At 50.8% G+C, this 14040-nt stretch overlaps 1 long non-coding RNA gene across 1 annotated transcript; it reads right to left on the reverse strand.

Moving 5' to 3' along the window:
• Positions 1–4776: 4776 nt before the first annotated feature.
• Positions 4777–7373, reverse strand: LOC129030460 (uncharacterized). The gene is made up of 3 exons (XR_008500659.1): positions 6772–7373; positions 6470–6589; positions 4777–5162 (listed from the first exon to the last, which is right to left on the reverse strand). It is a non-coding gene; the product is annotated as an uncharacterized LOC129030460 (long non-coding RNA).
• Positions 7374–14040: the final 6667 nt, after the last annotated feature.

Genomic DNA, 14040 nt, shown 5'->3' on the forward strand with positions numbered 1-14040 from the left:
AGTTAGAGGGAGCCTCCCCTCCGTGTCTCATGTAAGTAGAGACTCCTGTGCCGGTGGCACCTGATGGCTCTGAGACAGAACAGACAGGTTCTGTTTGCAGACTCGGAGCTGCCTTTTCATTCCTGCCACCCTGAGACCTGTGGGCTGAGGGCTCTTCACCGCTTGGACTTCAGAAGTAAGAGGCAGAAACTTCACCAGCAGAGGCTGAGAAATAGGGAATTAATATACAGTTCTTAGTATAGGATGATGTGACGGGTTCTTGTGTACAGAATGGGAGACGTTGTATACAGCTCTCAGTATAGGATGATGTGGCGGGTTCTTGTGTATAGAATGGGAGACTTTGTATACGGCTCTCAGTATAGGGTGATGTGACGAGTTCCTGTGTATAGAATGGGAGACTTTGTATACAGCTCTCAGTATAGGATGATGTGACGAGTTCTTGTGTATAGAATGGTAGATTTTGTATACGGCTCTCAGTATAGGATGATGTGACGAGTTCTTGTGTATAGAATGGTAGATTTTGTATACGGCTCTCAGTATAGGATGATGTGACGAGTTCTTGTGTATAGAATGGTAGACTTTGTATACGGCTCTCAGTATAGGATGATGTGACGAGTTCTTGTGTATAGAATGGGAGACTTTGTATACGGCTCTCAGTATAGGATGATGTGACGAGTTCTTGTGTATAGAATGGGAGACTTTGTATACGGCTCTCAGTATAGGATGATATGACGAGTTCTTGTGTATAGAATGGTAGATTTTGTATACGGCTCTCAGTATAGGATGATATGACGAGTTCTTGTGTATAGAATGGTAGACTTTGTATACGGCTCTCAGTATAGGATGATGTGACGAGTTCTTGTGTATAGAATGGTAGACTTTGTATACGGCTCTCAGTATAGGATGATATGACGAGTTCTTGTGTATAGAATGGTAGACTTTGTATACGGCTCTCAGTATAGGATGATGTGACGAGTTCTTGTGTATAGAATGGTAGACTTTGTATACGGCTCTCAGTATAGGATGATGTGACGAGTTCTTGTGTATAGAATGGTAGACTTTGTATACGGCTCTCAGTATAGGATGATATGACGAGTTCTTGTGTATAGAATGGTAGACTTTGTATACGGCTCTCAGTATAGGATGATGTGACGAGTTCTTGTGTATAGAATGGGAGACTTTGTATACGGCTCTCACTATGGGATGATATGAGGGGTTCTTGTGTACAGAATGGGAGACTTTGTTGGGTGACGCTGTCCATGGGCAGCTGTTTCCTGGAGTGCTGGCCCCTTCCCTTGCTGCAAAGAGAAACAGAGTCCCCCTCATCTCAGCTGCAATGTTCGGTTTAATTTCATGCTCTCAGGGCTGAGGAGAAATCCCTCTGGGTTTGAAACCTTCCTGTGAAATTGCTCCAAAATGTGGCTATTGTCCAACCTCCTGCTTCTGCCTGGAGCGACTTCTAAACCCGAATCTTTACTATGCACACTTACTCATTTTTAAAAGCCCAGGTCAAATATCACCTGCTACTTGGACTGGCCTTGGTCTCCCTAGCTGACGTTGGTTTCCGTACTGACCATGTGCACAGCTGGCACCGGGCCCTGCCCGAGGCTCTGGGCTCAGCTCACTTAGGAGCTTGCACAGAACAACTCTGTCCATCTGTTGCAGAGGTCGCGGTGCATGACCTTATACGTACTGCATGCATGCACATGTCTTTGCGTTGGAGTGTAACTTCCTGTCTCTTGCAGGGCCTGCCACATAGATGGTTCTCCGCAAATGTTGGGCAAATATTGGTGGATTAATTGCTTAGTGTGTGGTAGCCACCTCCGTCCCCTCCTGGCCCTGGGTTGGGTCCTGGGCCCCCCTGCTGATGTCAGCGCTGCTCACAATCTGTAGTGACCTCGTTTTGCCCACCAGATGGAGACTGAAATCCTCTGCGGGCTCCCAGGGCGCTCGGGGACCCATTTGCCATCGGCCTGGCCTGGAGTGGCTGAGTCGCCCCCGTGCCACGGCCACCGGTGGCCTCTGTGGAGCCCTGTCTGGGGGCAGAGGTGCTGGACGCCTGCCTCAGGCTCCTCAGTGGCTCCCGGGCATCTCGACCTCCATCCCCTCAGGGTGGGGGCTCCTGGGGCAGATGTGGAGGGGGAGAAGGAGAGGAAGGGGGAGAGGGAGTGGGAGGGGAAGGGGGAGAGGCCAGAAAGGAAAGTGACACTCAGCATATTTCAGTCACATATTTTCTCTTCAGACATTGAAGAAAAAGGGCTTCTGAAATTTATGACTAAGAGCCCGATAAATAAACCAGGATAAGTTAAATAAGCCCTCAAAGAATTCCATAGGAAAGTTCTCTGAGAATGTATTCATTCCATCATAAAAAGCACAGTTGTCTGATGTTTTGGGAAGTTTGCAGCGGGGTTGCCGCGTGGTGGGATGTGAGGCAGCTTGGCCATAGCACTCCTGGATGGTGAAAGGGGGACGGGAGGAGGACCTGGCGGCACAAGAGTCTGGTGTCACGCAGGCCTCTGGGAGTCGGTGTGCAGGGATGGCAGGCGCGTGGGGCCTGAGCCTGGCTGTGGGGATCAGCTCCCAGTGGGTGGAGGACCGCAGCCTGGAAGGACGCGCTAGGGTGCACTCCCAGCCAGCATTGTAACTGCTCCAGGAGACAAAGGTCAAAGGTGCAAGATGCACCCCCGCCTCGGCCAACCCACCTCACCCTGCACGGGGTTCACCTTAGGCTCTCAGGAGGATGTGTTGCCTGACACTGCTGCCAGGGAACCCTACTGAGGGTTCCCACTGTCCCCTCCCCTCGCCCACCCAGTGGGGCCATGTGGATTGAGAGAGAGTGCCCCTTCCTGCATCTGCTCGATGCAGATGGTGAAGCTGCTTGTCTACAGCCAGGATTGACCTGGTCCTGCTGTGGATGTTTAAGGGATTCCTATTATGAATGAATGACTCGAACATCCACCAGAATTCAGTGCAGCCTAGGGAAGAAAGGTAAGCTGGGTTTTGCAGAAAGGGTGGCCCCTTCTCCTCATCCTCCAAAGGGCTTGGCCCCCCTATGGAGTGACACATTAGAGGGAGGCCCCAGGGAGGAACCTGCACCTGGTGGGTTGCACTGGCCAGTTGCCTTCCTCCCCGCCCTGCACTGCCCACAGCAGCTTGAAGGAAGCCCTCTGAGCCCCTGTGCACCCGTGAGTCCTGCACTTTTCTCTGCCCCCAAACACCCCCTGCCTCACCACAGTGGCCTCAAGTCCAGTCCCGATGAGGAGGTGTCCTACAGGGGACGGGCTCTAACCCCTAAGAGAGTGCCAGGATAATGCCACCTGGGGGTCTGAGCCCACCAGGAGCCCACCCTTGTGGGTTCCCCACACTCAGGTCCCTGGACCCCAATCCAACACGACCTCCTCCTTTTCTAAACCTTCTCAATGCTTCCATGGAGCCTCTGAAAGTCATGGAAACCCGTGTTCGACCCAGCAAAGCCCATGGGACCTCCTGGCTCTCCATGAAGCTGAGGTCTCTGCAGGGGCTGGACACTGCCTGGGAGTGGGATGTCCACCCTGGAGTGGCCACTCTTTCCCCTTCGTCTCCTTTTTGATTCTTCCACAGCCCAAAGGCAGGAGCAGATGGAAGCCGTGCCCAGCCTGCAGGGGTTGGGAGGACCAGCACAACTCCCACGATACATAGTGGAGGGTGGGTAACTGGCCAGGAGCAGGTGGAAGCCATACCCAGCCTGCAGGGGCAGGAGGGACCAGCACAGGCCCCAGGATACATCGTGCCCCTGAGAGAAGCAAGGGGGATGTGGCTCTGTAGACCCAGGTGGCTCCTGGAGCCAGGGGCTGAGGATGAGGGGCGCCCTGGGCCAGGGAGAGGCATTCAGAGTACAAATGCAATCTAGGGTGTGACCCTGAGGACACAGAAACCAGTTGTGGAGGTCACTGAAGATGAGGACCCAGAAGCCAGAGGCAGAAACATACATGAATCCTCCGCGGATACTGAAGAGGAATACTCAGGCTTTCCTTGGATGAGACCATGGGCAGCTCTGAGCAGGAGGAGGTGCAGGATCTGTAAAGCACATCACAGAAGGAAGGGCGCAGTGCCAGAGACGTCCACCATCGGGAACTGGAAAGCACACACATGCACACACACACACGCCACGCACATCACACATGCCTAGATGCACACACACACACACTCCACACACATCACACACATGCATAAACCCATACACATGCAGCACACACCACAGACATGCGTCACACACATATACGCACATACACAACACATGCATACACACTACACACCACACAGACATCATACATGCACACCCATACAACACACACATTCGCCACACACCACACACATGCATCACACATATATATATATGCATACACATACAATGCGGCTTCTGGGAGGAAGAAGTGATGACATCCAGAAAGCCACCTGGCATGACCCCAGCTCCATCCCCGGGGCTCAGGGGAGGATGTAAAACTTCAGCAAGCATTGTTTGTGCAACCCCCAAACTTACCCCTCTTATTTCTATGTCTCTCATCACAGCTTATTCTGAGGTAAAGAGATACTATCAGTGACTTACATTTTAGTGAGAATTTTAGCACTAAGATTAAGCAAGACTTTCCACTGCCCTCTTCTAATATAGCAAGTCTTTTGTAACGCGGCTTCACCGTGTAATGGGGAATTTATAGCTCATGTAACTTCCCTTTCCATATAGCTTAAAAATCAACATAATGCTGTAAGATAAAGGAGAAATAAAATGAAAGTAATTTATAATCTATAACCATGCAATCTAATATGACAATGATCACTGACAACTGCCTAGAAGGTCGGTTAAAGTTGCCTAACGCCTGCTAATGAAGATAAAAAAGAAGTAAAATAATTGTCAGCAGAACAGTCTCAATGCTTTTTATTTCCAGTTCCTATTGTGAATGCGTGTCTAAGACATCCAGAGCAGGGTTTTGGAAGGTGTGGGGATCTTTGTGCAATGTGGAGAACCTTGGTATAAAGTCCCTGTGAAATTAAATAATTCAGAAGTGAAGCTGTTGGAAGTTGAGATCATTTTGCACCTTGAGAGGCACGTGGCTGTGTGGCCTGAGTCACATGGTGTGAAGCTGCAACTTTTTTGATTCCAGATCAAATCTCTTCCCATTCTTGTCCTGTAAATGATTAGGAAGGACTGAATGGTACCAGAGGTGAGACCCCTCGAGACGATTACCCCTCCCTGTGGAAAGTTAAAGCGAGTTTCCTTGGAATGCAGCAAGCTGTGAGCAATCAAGTGAAATAGATGTAACCTGTGACCTCCTTGAAACAGGCTGCAGCCCTGTTATACTTCTGTCTCTGCTTATAAAATGAAACTTTAACTTCTCGCTTTAAAAGCAGAGCCCATTCATCTACAGTCTGTGTTTCCAAGGTGACGACTCTGAAGCTTTGCACTCAAATAAACTCTATACTGAATCATCTTTTCCAAATTTCATTATTGAAGATTGACATTTTGCTAACCACAAAGGGATGTGAAGTGGGCCTCCAGCGATCCCCATTACATCACCAACAGCCGGAGCCTTGCTGTCAGCACACATGGCTTGGGTTCACCTGACCTCGCTGGAGTCAACAGGGACCTCTGGGAAGGATCTTCTCGGGTCCGAACCTCCCAGCTTGTTGAAGTTCTGACTTTTATTTGAGCCACACAAATTCCTAACTCGATAGGGCTGGAAGACCTACTGCAAGCTTGGAGTTTTGTTTGTTATTCTTCTGGGATTCTGCTGACCCCGGATTCAAGACTTTGATTTTTTTTTTTTTTTTACTGAGGTTAAGGTTCTGTTTTGAATTACTCATTAGAGTTTCTAGAACCTTTTCTCCCATTTGAAATTTTGGTCAGGGAGAAAACAGTTTCTCTTTGAAAAGAGAAATTGAAGCTTTGTGGATTGAACAAAATTTGTAATGTTTAAAACTGGCCAGACTCTGAAGGCTGATTCAACAAACAAATGTCCACTTTCTTCTTGAGTGAACAGAATTATAAAAGGTCCTCTAGGAGGATGAGGTAAGTCCCAGAATGGAAGGACAGTGTTCCTTCTAACTGAAAAAGGCCCTGAATGATAGCCACATGTCGCGTTAATAAACAATGAAGATGCGTTTATGAGAAAGGCTGCATTACAGGCTCGTATGGCCTTAGACAGACTCACTGCAGCCCCAGAAGGAACTGCACCAGTCATGTCCCTAACCCAGATGAATCAGATAATGTCCCTAAATTAACTACCAATATGAAAACCCAATAACCAAACTTTCAGATCCAACACCCTCTCCACACAGTTGGTTAAGCATCTGGTTTGTGTCTTGGGGAACTTGGCGGAAGAAGCTGTTAATCAATCTTTGGTTGGGTTCTGGCCTGTTTTGTCTTCCCTGCTCTGGCATTGGTGTGCAATGGAGTCAATTCACAACTGAAGGTACTAAAACAATCATTACTCACAGAATCCCGTTAACGGACGATGCAGCTGTGTAGCCTGACCAAGGTCACCACGTCACTTCTTTCATGTGGCTCCAGGTTCGGCCTATGCCCCATCAGTTCTGTACAGCTTGGCACACAGCCCTAGACATGGGAGACAACATCCTAGGAGTGAACCTTCCTGATCATCTGGGGCTAAGCCCCTAAACATACAGAGATCCCAAACCATCTGCATTCAGCTACTAAGCTTTCTTCAAAAGGATCATGTTGATGTTGAAAAGGGGAGATGTGAAATTAATCCAAACTGAAAGCTGTCGGAACCGTACCTGATTTTGAGCCTTGAGAGGAACATGGCTGTGGGGCCTGCGTCGCATGGTGTGAAGCTGCACCTTCTGCTTCTTTATTCCGGGTCAAATCTCTTCCTCATTCTTGTCCTGTAATGATTAGGAAAGACTGAATAGTACCAGAGGTGAGACCCTCTCAAGACTATTACCCTTCCTTATGGGATGTTAAAACAATCTTCCTTAATGTAGCGAGCTATAACCTATGTCCTGATCTTGTTGGAAAATGCTGCAACCTGTTAAACCTCTGCCTCTGACTATGTAAATGAGACTTAAACTTTCCATTTTGAGAGTCTGTGTTTCCTATGTGACTATCCTCCAACTTCGTGTTCAAATAAACTCCACACTTCATCATATTTCCGGATTCTCAGTATTTAAGCTTGAACATTGCAAAGACACATTATCATGTTTATGTGGTGTCAGCATTCTATGGAAGTTTAGTGCAATTAAAATCGTGAAAAGGGCCAGGTGCAGTGGCTCATGCCTGTAATCCCAGCACATTGGGAGGCCGAGGTGGGCAGATCACCTGAGGCCAGGAGTTAGAGACCAGCTTGGACAACATGGTGAAACCCCATCTTACTAAAAATACAAAAATTAGCTGGCGTGGTGGCACACACCTGTAATCCCAGCTACTAGGGAGGCTGAGGCAGGAGAATAGCTTGAACCCAGGAGGCAGAGGTTGCCGAGATCACGCCACTGCACTCCAGTCTGGGCGACAAAGTGAGACTCCATCTCAAAAAGAAAAAAAAAAGTGAAAAGTTTTTTGTTTCAGTGTACATTACAACCACTCAAATTAGTTATGGGTATATTTTTCTTGCCTTTTTTTCAGTTTCTGCAGTAGGTGAGCTGCCCTGTGCTGGTCAGGATGTCAAGCACCTTTGGGACTCTGCCCATTAAACCACAGGGGATTTCCTCGTTATTGCTACAATTCCATCCCCAGAAATATTCCACGTGCCTGAGGTGGCATCCGTCTCTTCCTAGGAAGACTGTCGGAGCTTCCTTTTAAACAGACTCTGCCCTGTCTCTGTGAAGACGTTCAGGTGCTGAGCACACGGAGGGCGGTGGGTCGGGGGACATGAGACTGACTGTAGGCAGCTCTCTAGAGCCCCTTTCACACGTGGGTCGTCACCTACCGACTTTTGAATCTCTGGGAGTGGGAACTGTACAGGCCGTGATGTTGTTTGAGGTCATTGCACCGAGAAGTGTTCCATGTGCAATGTGGTTAGAATCTTGTCACCATCGGAACTGGAAGGTCTTTAAGACCAAGGTATCCAGCCCCTCCATCATGCAGATAGGGGGCCTCAGGCCCTCAGGGTGATAAGAAGGAATCAGGCTTTCGAAGGTTAAGGAAGAGTGAAGTGCAAAACTCGGTCTCTGGAGCCCTGAGGTGGAGCCTCACCCTCACCCTGGCCCCGGCGTCCTCAGCCTGTGGGCGTCCAACTGCTCTGACGCAGCAACTGGCACGACCACCAGCCCCAGGGAGCAGCAGCGAGTTTCCAGGGTTAGGAATCACCCGGGAGCTAGTAATTCAGACTCCCAGGCTCCACAGAAACCTGTAGGGACCTCGGGGAAAGGCAGCTTTGTCCTAAGGCTCCACTTTGGGAAGAGGCAGGGCGGCCACTACGTGGCGCTGCAGAGCCGCGTCTCCGGGCAGGTGCCTGCGCTTGGGAGCGGGAAGCCAGGCTGGGTCATCTCCGTGCTGTCACTGCAGGAGGCAGAGACCCCACATCCCGCAAAGACGGAGGGGCTGGATTCCACCAGCAGCTCAGCCCATCTCTCCGCCCTTAAAAATCAAACCACATCTTAGGACAATATCAGGCTTGCGAACGAAGCATCCAGGGGTGGCCCACGTGGGATGGGGGTGAGGCCGTGGGCCCCCTCGGTCCAACCTCACAGCCTCTCCGCTCTCCCCACTTCCGAGGCAGATTTCTGGGAATTTTGGAGATCAGAGGGAGGAGAAATAAGTCATTTGTCAGCAGCCTGCTCCCTGATCTCCAAGGTCCCTTCCAGAAGGACAGGTGCTCCTCACATGGCCAAACCTGGCCCCGTCCAGGTCTCTCCACCCAGCAGCCCTGCGCTCTGTCTCTCCCTTTCCCCTTTCCTCCCTCCCTGCCTCCCTCCATTTCTCCCTTCCTTCCTTCCTTCCCTCCCTGCACAGGATCTGCCATTCCTTAGCTGTGAAATGCGGGCACAGGGCCTGTGACTGCACTCTGGGTGATAGCAGAAGAAGTGCCCTACGGCAGGTCAGTTGACTCAACAGAACTGGGTCAAAGTCCCCCAGCCCACAGGTCCAGCTCAGTGAGGCTCTACTGGTCTACAGGAGCCCAGCCCTGGAGCAGGGACACCTTTGCACCAGCAGTGCTGCATGAGATGGGCTGGGGAGAGCGCCCAAAGCCAGGGGCTGATGGAGGCCTGTGGACCCACCAGGAGAAGCCCTGCTGTCAGCTGCAGAAGAGAAGAGGCAGGTGTCTGGAGAGGGGGAGGGGGGTGTCCTATGGCAGGTGGAACTTCTCCCTATTTACCTGGCTGGGGTGGGGCCACAACACAAAATGGATGCCCTGAAAAACTCAAACCAATCTGGAAAATGTGCGTCCACCTCTGCACTATGCCTGTTCTGCACCATATGCCTGTTCTGCACTAGATACTTGTTCTCTGCCTCCCTCTGGGCCAAGGCTTACCTGCCCTGCAGCCTCAGGAATGTCAGCCCGGTTTCCACGAGAGGGACCTAGAAGCTGCTGAGTAACTGTTACGGGCAGGCACTGTTGTTGTCTCTCTCCTTGGATTATCTCATGAAACTTCTCAATGGGAGCCATCAAAGCTTGGCCCCTCTGATTTTCTCCTTGGGATGGTCACTTTTATGCTCTCCCTGGAGTGCCTAAGTATGAATCACTGCTCTAAGAAAAGAGCTGCCAGGCAGAAGGGCAGAGCTGCACAGCCGCTGGCTCCAGCTGCTCCGGGATCCAATTACTTACCAGGACTGAGGACTGGAGGTTCTCTGCAGACAGGTGCTGGCCCTGGCTCAGCCTGGGGTGAAACTCGCTCCTGTAGAGACCAAGGGTGGGTGAGGGCAGGAGGGAGGGGTGTGGGGCCAGTCCTTCCCGGAGACGGTTTCCTTCTCCTTACCCGTTGCAAGGCTTGTGGCGGACACCCCTGCACCCAAAGTCACACTGACAAGAGGAGGGCATGGCACGTGTGTTTAGCCAAGGCCTTCCGCCACACATGAGGACCCAAGGCCCCGGGAAACGGAATTCTTCTGCTAAGCCTGAGGAAGGAAGCAGGAACCAGGGAGTTCTGGGAGTGGACAGAAAGGCATGCCCTGGAGCTGGTGAGCCGGGAGCCTGGCCAGGCCCCTTGGCAGAATCCTTCCTGGGTGTGTGCTGGGATCGTCCCCTGGGTGCCCAGCAGGATACGGACACTCGAGGACCTTCCGGGAGAAGCGGGGAGGCAGAGAGCTACCCTCCCAGGCTTTATGGCTTGCTTTTGGCGAGAAGAGCCCTAGTTTCCATTATGGACTTTGTAGCGGGAGGAAGGGTGAAGGCCGGAGAGGACTTCTTGCTTCTGTTGACTTGCGGATCTCCCTCAGCTCAAAGCAGGCCATTCACCAAGGTGCTGCATTTGGGGTATTGCGTTTTGAACCCGATGGGGGAGTGAGAAAATGCATATGAAATTGCCTGCAAGAAGGGCAGAGTCATGAAAAGTGCATTACATTTTTTTTTAATGGTAAAGCCAAGAGTCAGGCTCTGACCGCTGTTTCATTCTGTACTTTTCTTTAAAGATTCCCAAGAGGCAAGTTCCCTCAGTTTACTTTAAACAAGCTATTTAATGCTGTCTTATGATTTCATTGAGTTTTTATGGACATAAGTTAAACACTGGCTAAAAATATTTATCCTTAAATAGTCTGTCACTCACTGACCAACGAAGTGTCATTTTTTCTTGGTAGAGTTCTTTTTTTTTTTGAGATGGAGTCTCTCTCTGTCATGCAGGCTGGGGTGCAGTGGCGCGATCTCTGCCTCCTGGGTTCATGCCATTCTCCTGCCTCAGCTTCCTGAGTAGCTGAGACTACAGGCGCCCACCAGCATGCCCGGCGAATTTTTTTGTCTTTTTTTAGTAGAGACGGGGTTTCACAGTGTTAGCCAGGATGGTCTCGATCTCCTGACCCATGATCTGCCTGCCTTGGCCTCCCAAAGTGCTGGGATTACAGGCGTGAGCCACGGCGCCTGGCTGGTAGAGTTCTTAAGCGTTGATTCCCCTTCACTGATAGGGTGAAAGAAAGCCCTTCCATGCTCCTAAACAGGAGTGGTGGTGTGATGTCTCTGTGTGCAGATGTGGTATGTGGTGTGTCTGTGTGGTGTGTGTGCGGGTGTGTGTGTGTGGTAGGAAGTGTGAGTGATTTTTGACTGTGTGTGGGGAAGTGTATGTGGTGTGTGTGTATGGTGGGTGGTGTGAGAGGTTTTGGGTGTGTGTGTGTGTCTGTGTGGTGGGTGGTGTGAGTGATTTTTGGCTATGTGTGTGGTGGGTGGTGTGTGTGTGTGGTGGGTGGTGTGAGTGATTTTTGGCTGTGTGTGTGGTGGGTGGTGTGTGTGTGTGGTGGGTGGTGTGAGTGATTTTTGGCTGTGTGTGGTGGGTGGTGTGTGTGTGTGGTGGGTGGTGTGAGTGATTTTTGGCTGTGTGTGTGGTGGGTGGTGTGAGTGGTTTTTGACTGTGTGTGTGTGTCTGGTGGGTGGTGTGAGTGATTTTTGGCTGTGTGTGTGGTGTGTGGTTGGTGGTGTGTGATTTTTGGCTGTGTGTGTGGTGGGTGGTGTGAGTGGTTTTTGACTGTGTGTGTGTGTGTGTGGTGGGTGGTGTGAGTGATTTTTCGGTGTGTGTAGTGGGTGGTGTGAGTGGTTTTTGTGTGTGGTGGATGGTGTGAGTGATTTTTGGCTGTGTGTGTGGTGTGTGTGTGGTGGGTGGTGTGAGTGATTTTTGGCTGTGTGTGTGGTGGGTGGTGTGTGTGTGTGGTGGGTGGTGTGAGTGATTTTTGGCTGTGTGTGTGGTGGGTGGTGTGTGTGTGTGGTGGGTGGTGTGAGTGATTTTTGGCTGTGTGTGTGGTGTGTGGTTGGTGGTGTGTGATTTTTGGCTGTGTGTGTGGTGGGTGGTGTGAGTGGTTTTTGACTGTGTGTGTGTGTCTGTGTGGTGGGTGGTGTGAGTGATTTTTCGGTGTGTGTAGTGGGTGGTGTGAGTGGTTTTTGTGTGTGGTGGATGGTGTGAGTGATTTTTGGCTGTGTGTGTGGTGTGTGTGTGGTGGGTGGTGTGAGTGATTTTTGGGTGTGTGTAGTGGGTGGTGTGAGTGATTTTTGGCTGTGTGTGTGGTGTGTGTGTGTGGTGGGTGGTGTGAGTGATTTTTGGGTGTGTGTAGTGGGTGGTGTGAGTGATTTTCGGCTGTCTGTGTGTGTGTCTGTGTGGTGGGTGGTGTGAGTGGTTTTGGGTGTGTGCAGTGTGTGTTTCTGTCTTTCTGTGTGTAATGCTTATCGATATACTCACATGACGTACTTATTTCACTGATCACAGGATTTCACAGTTTTTGAGAGGTGTCTCTTCTTGACAATAAATATTGATTATTTAAGTCATGCAAATGCAGAGTTAGGATTTGAGGTTTTATTCCAGAAAGTTCATGGCGATGAAACTGATTCCCTGAAAGATATCCGAGTCCCTGGAACCTGTGAATGAGACCTTACGTGGAGAAAGAAAAAGGATCTTTAGAGGGAAAGATTAAGGGTCTTGCGAATGGGAGAGCTGCCTGGACCACCTGGGGGTGCCTGAGTGCCACGACCCATGCCCATTCCAAAGGGAGGTGGAGGGTTTTCCACAGACAGAGGGAAAGGAGACACGGAGGCAGCAGAATTGGAACGGGGCAGCCCCGGTCAGGTTTGCCTGGAGCCCCCAGAATCTGGAAGAGACAAGGAAGGGCCCCGAAGAGCCTCCAGAGGGAGCGTGGCCCTGCAGGCACCTCCACCTGGGAGAGCTGGACTCCGCCACGGGGACAGTGTCCATTCCCTGTGTGGGGCCACCCTGTGTGTGGGAGTCTGTGATGCAACCCCAGGAAACCAACACAGGCAGAGACGGAAATCTGCAGGGTCTGAACCCCAAACCCAAGACCCACCTGTCTCTCCCAGCTCCCTCCCCAGCAGGGAGAGAGGTCAAGTGCTCCCTCCCTGCTCCACCAGGAGTAGTGTTCCCATATTCCCCAGGCCTTGAGATGCCCCCAACCCCAAGAATAGTGCTCCCCCCTTGACTCCCAGGGTTAGTGCTCCCCTAACACCAGGAATAGTGCTCCTCCACAACCTCCGGTCCAGTGCCCTAACTGCAGATTGCATTTTTGATTGCAGAAGTCATGAGCGAAGAGACCGTGACCCTCTCTCAAACCCTGCACGTGCTGACATCTCCAAGTGTGCTGTGTCCTGGGTGGGCTTTCTTCACAGACCATGCTTCCGTCTGTCTGGAGTTTCCGCTTCATCCATCCGTCCACAGGGAGGACTCACACCCCTGAGTCCGAAGCCACACCACGCATCCTGTAGAAACTCTCACTGCCTAGGGAGCATGCTTCATTAGGAAAGCTCCAGGTTCACAGAGGCTCTGGGCTCTCTCTGGGCCCGACGCCCTTCACTGTTTGAACTTAGCAGCTGCGTGCAGGTGCGGAGGACGTGCACCTTCCAGCCTTTGTCCTTTCCCGGCCTTTCTTCTCATCAGTCCTACCGTCTGTCGGCCCTAAGTGGACGCTCGGGTGAGTGAATCTGTAAGCAATGAGCAGTGCCTGTCCTTAGCATGTCTGGGGTCTGTGGCTTTTGAGAAGCCATCTGCAAAGCTATTGCTGACATGGATGTCATGAGGTTCTCTCCCTTATTCCAGAGCTCAGTAAGCCCACGGGGTGCAAGGGTCTTGACATTCACACCTGAGTGAGAAAGTGGTGATGTTTAACTACAAGCATGAAAAACCCAAAAAGTACAATAATAAGGTTTCCATATGCAATGCACAAATCCAGCGCCCTGGAATGAAACAGACACGTGTGCTCTTTGAGCGGAAGGAAGATGCAGGTCAGAAAAAAATGGTGATTCTGCTGTTTCCCAAGTCACCCAGCAGGTGGGGGTGTCTGCTCATGGAAACCCACATTTGCTAGGATACAATTTCCCTCTTCTTTTTCACGAAGGAAAGGTCAATTCATTCAGAAATTACATCCTTAGTGAGATACCCATGACTTGTCGGGCCCCGTACACTCAG

The sequence above is a fragment of the Pongo pygmaeus genome, chromosome 12 (genome assembly GCF_028885625.2).
Source record: "Pongo pygmaeus isolate AG05252 chromosome 12, NHGRI_mPonPyg2-v2.0_pri, whole genome shotgun sequence".
Classification (NCBI taxonomy): Eukaryota; Metazoa; Chordata; class Mammalia; order Primates; family Hominidae; genus Pongo; species Pongo pygmaeus.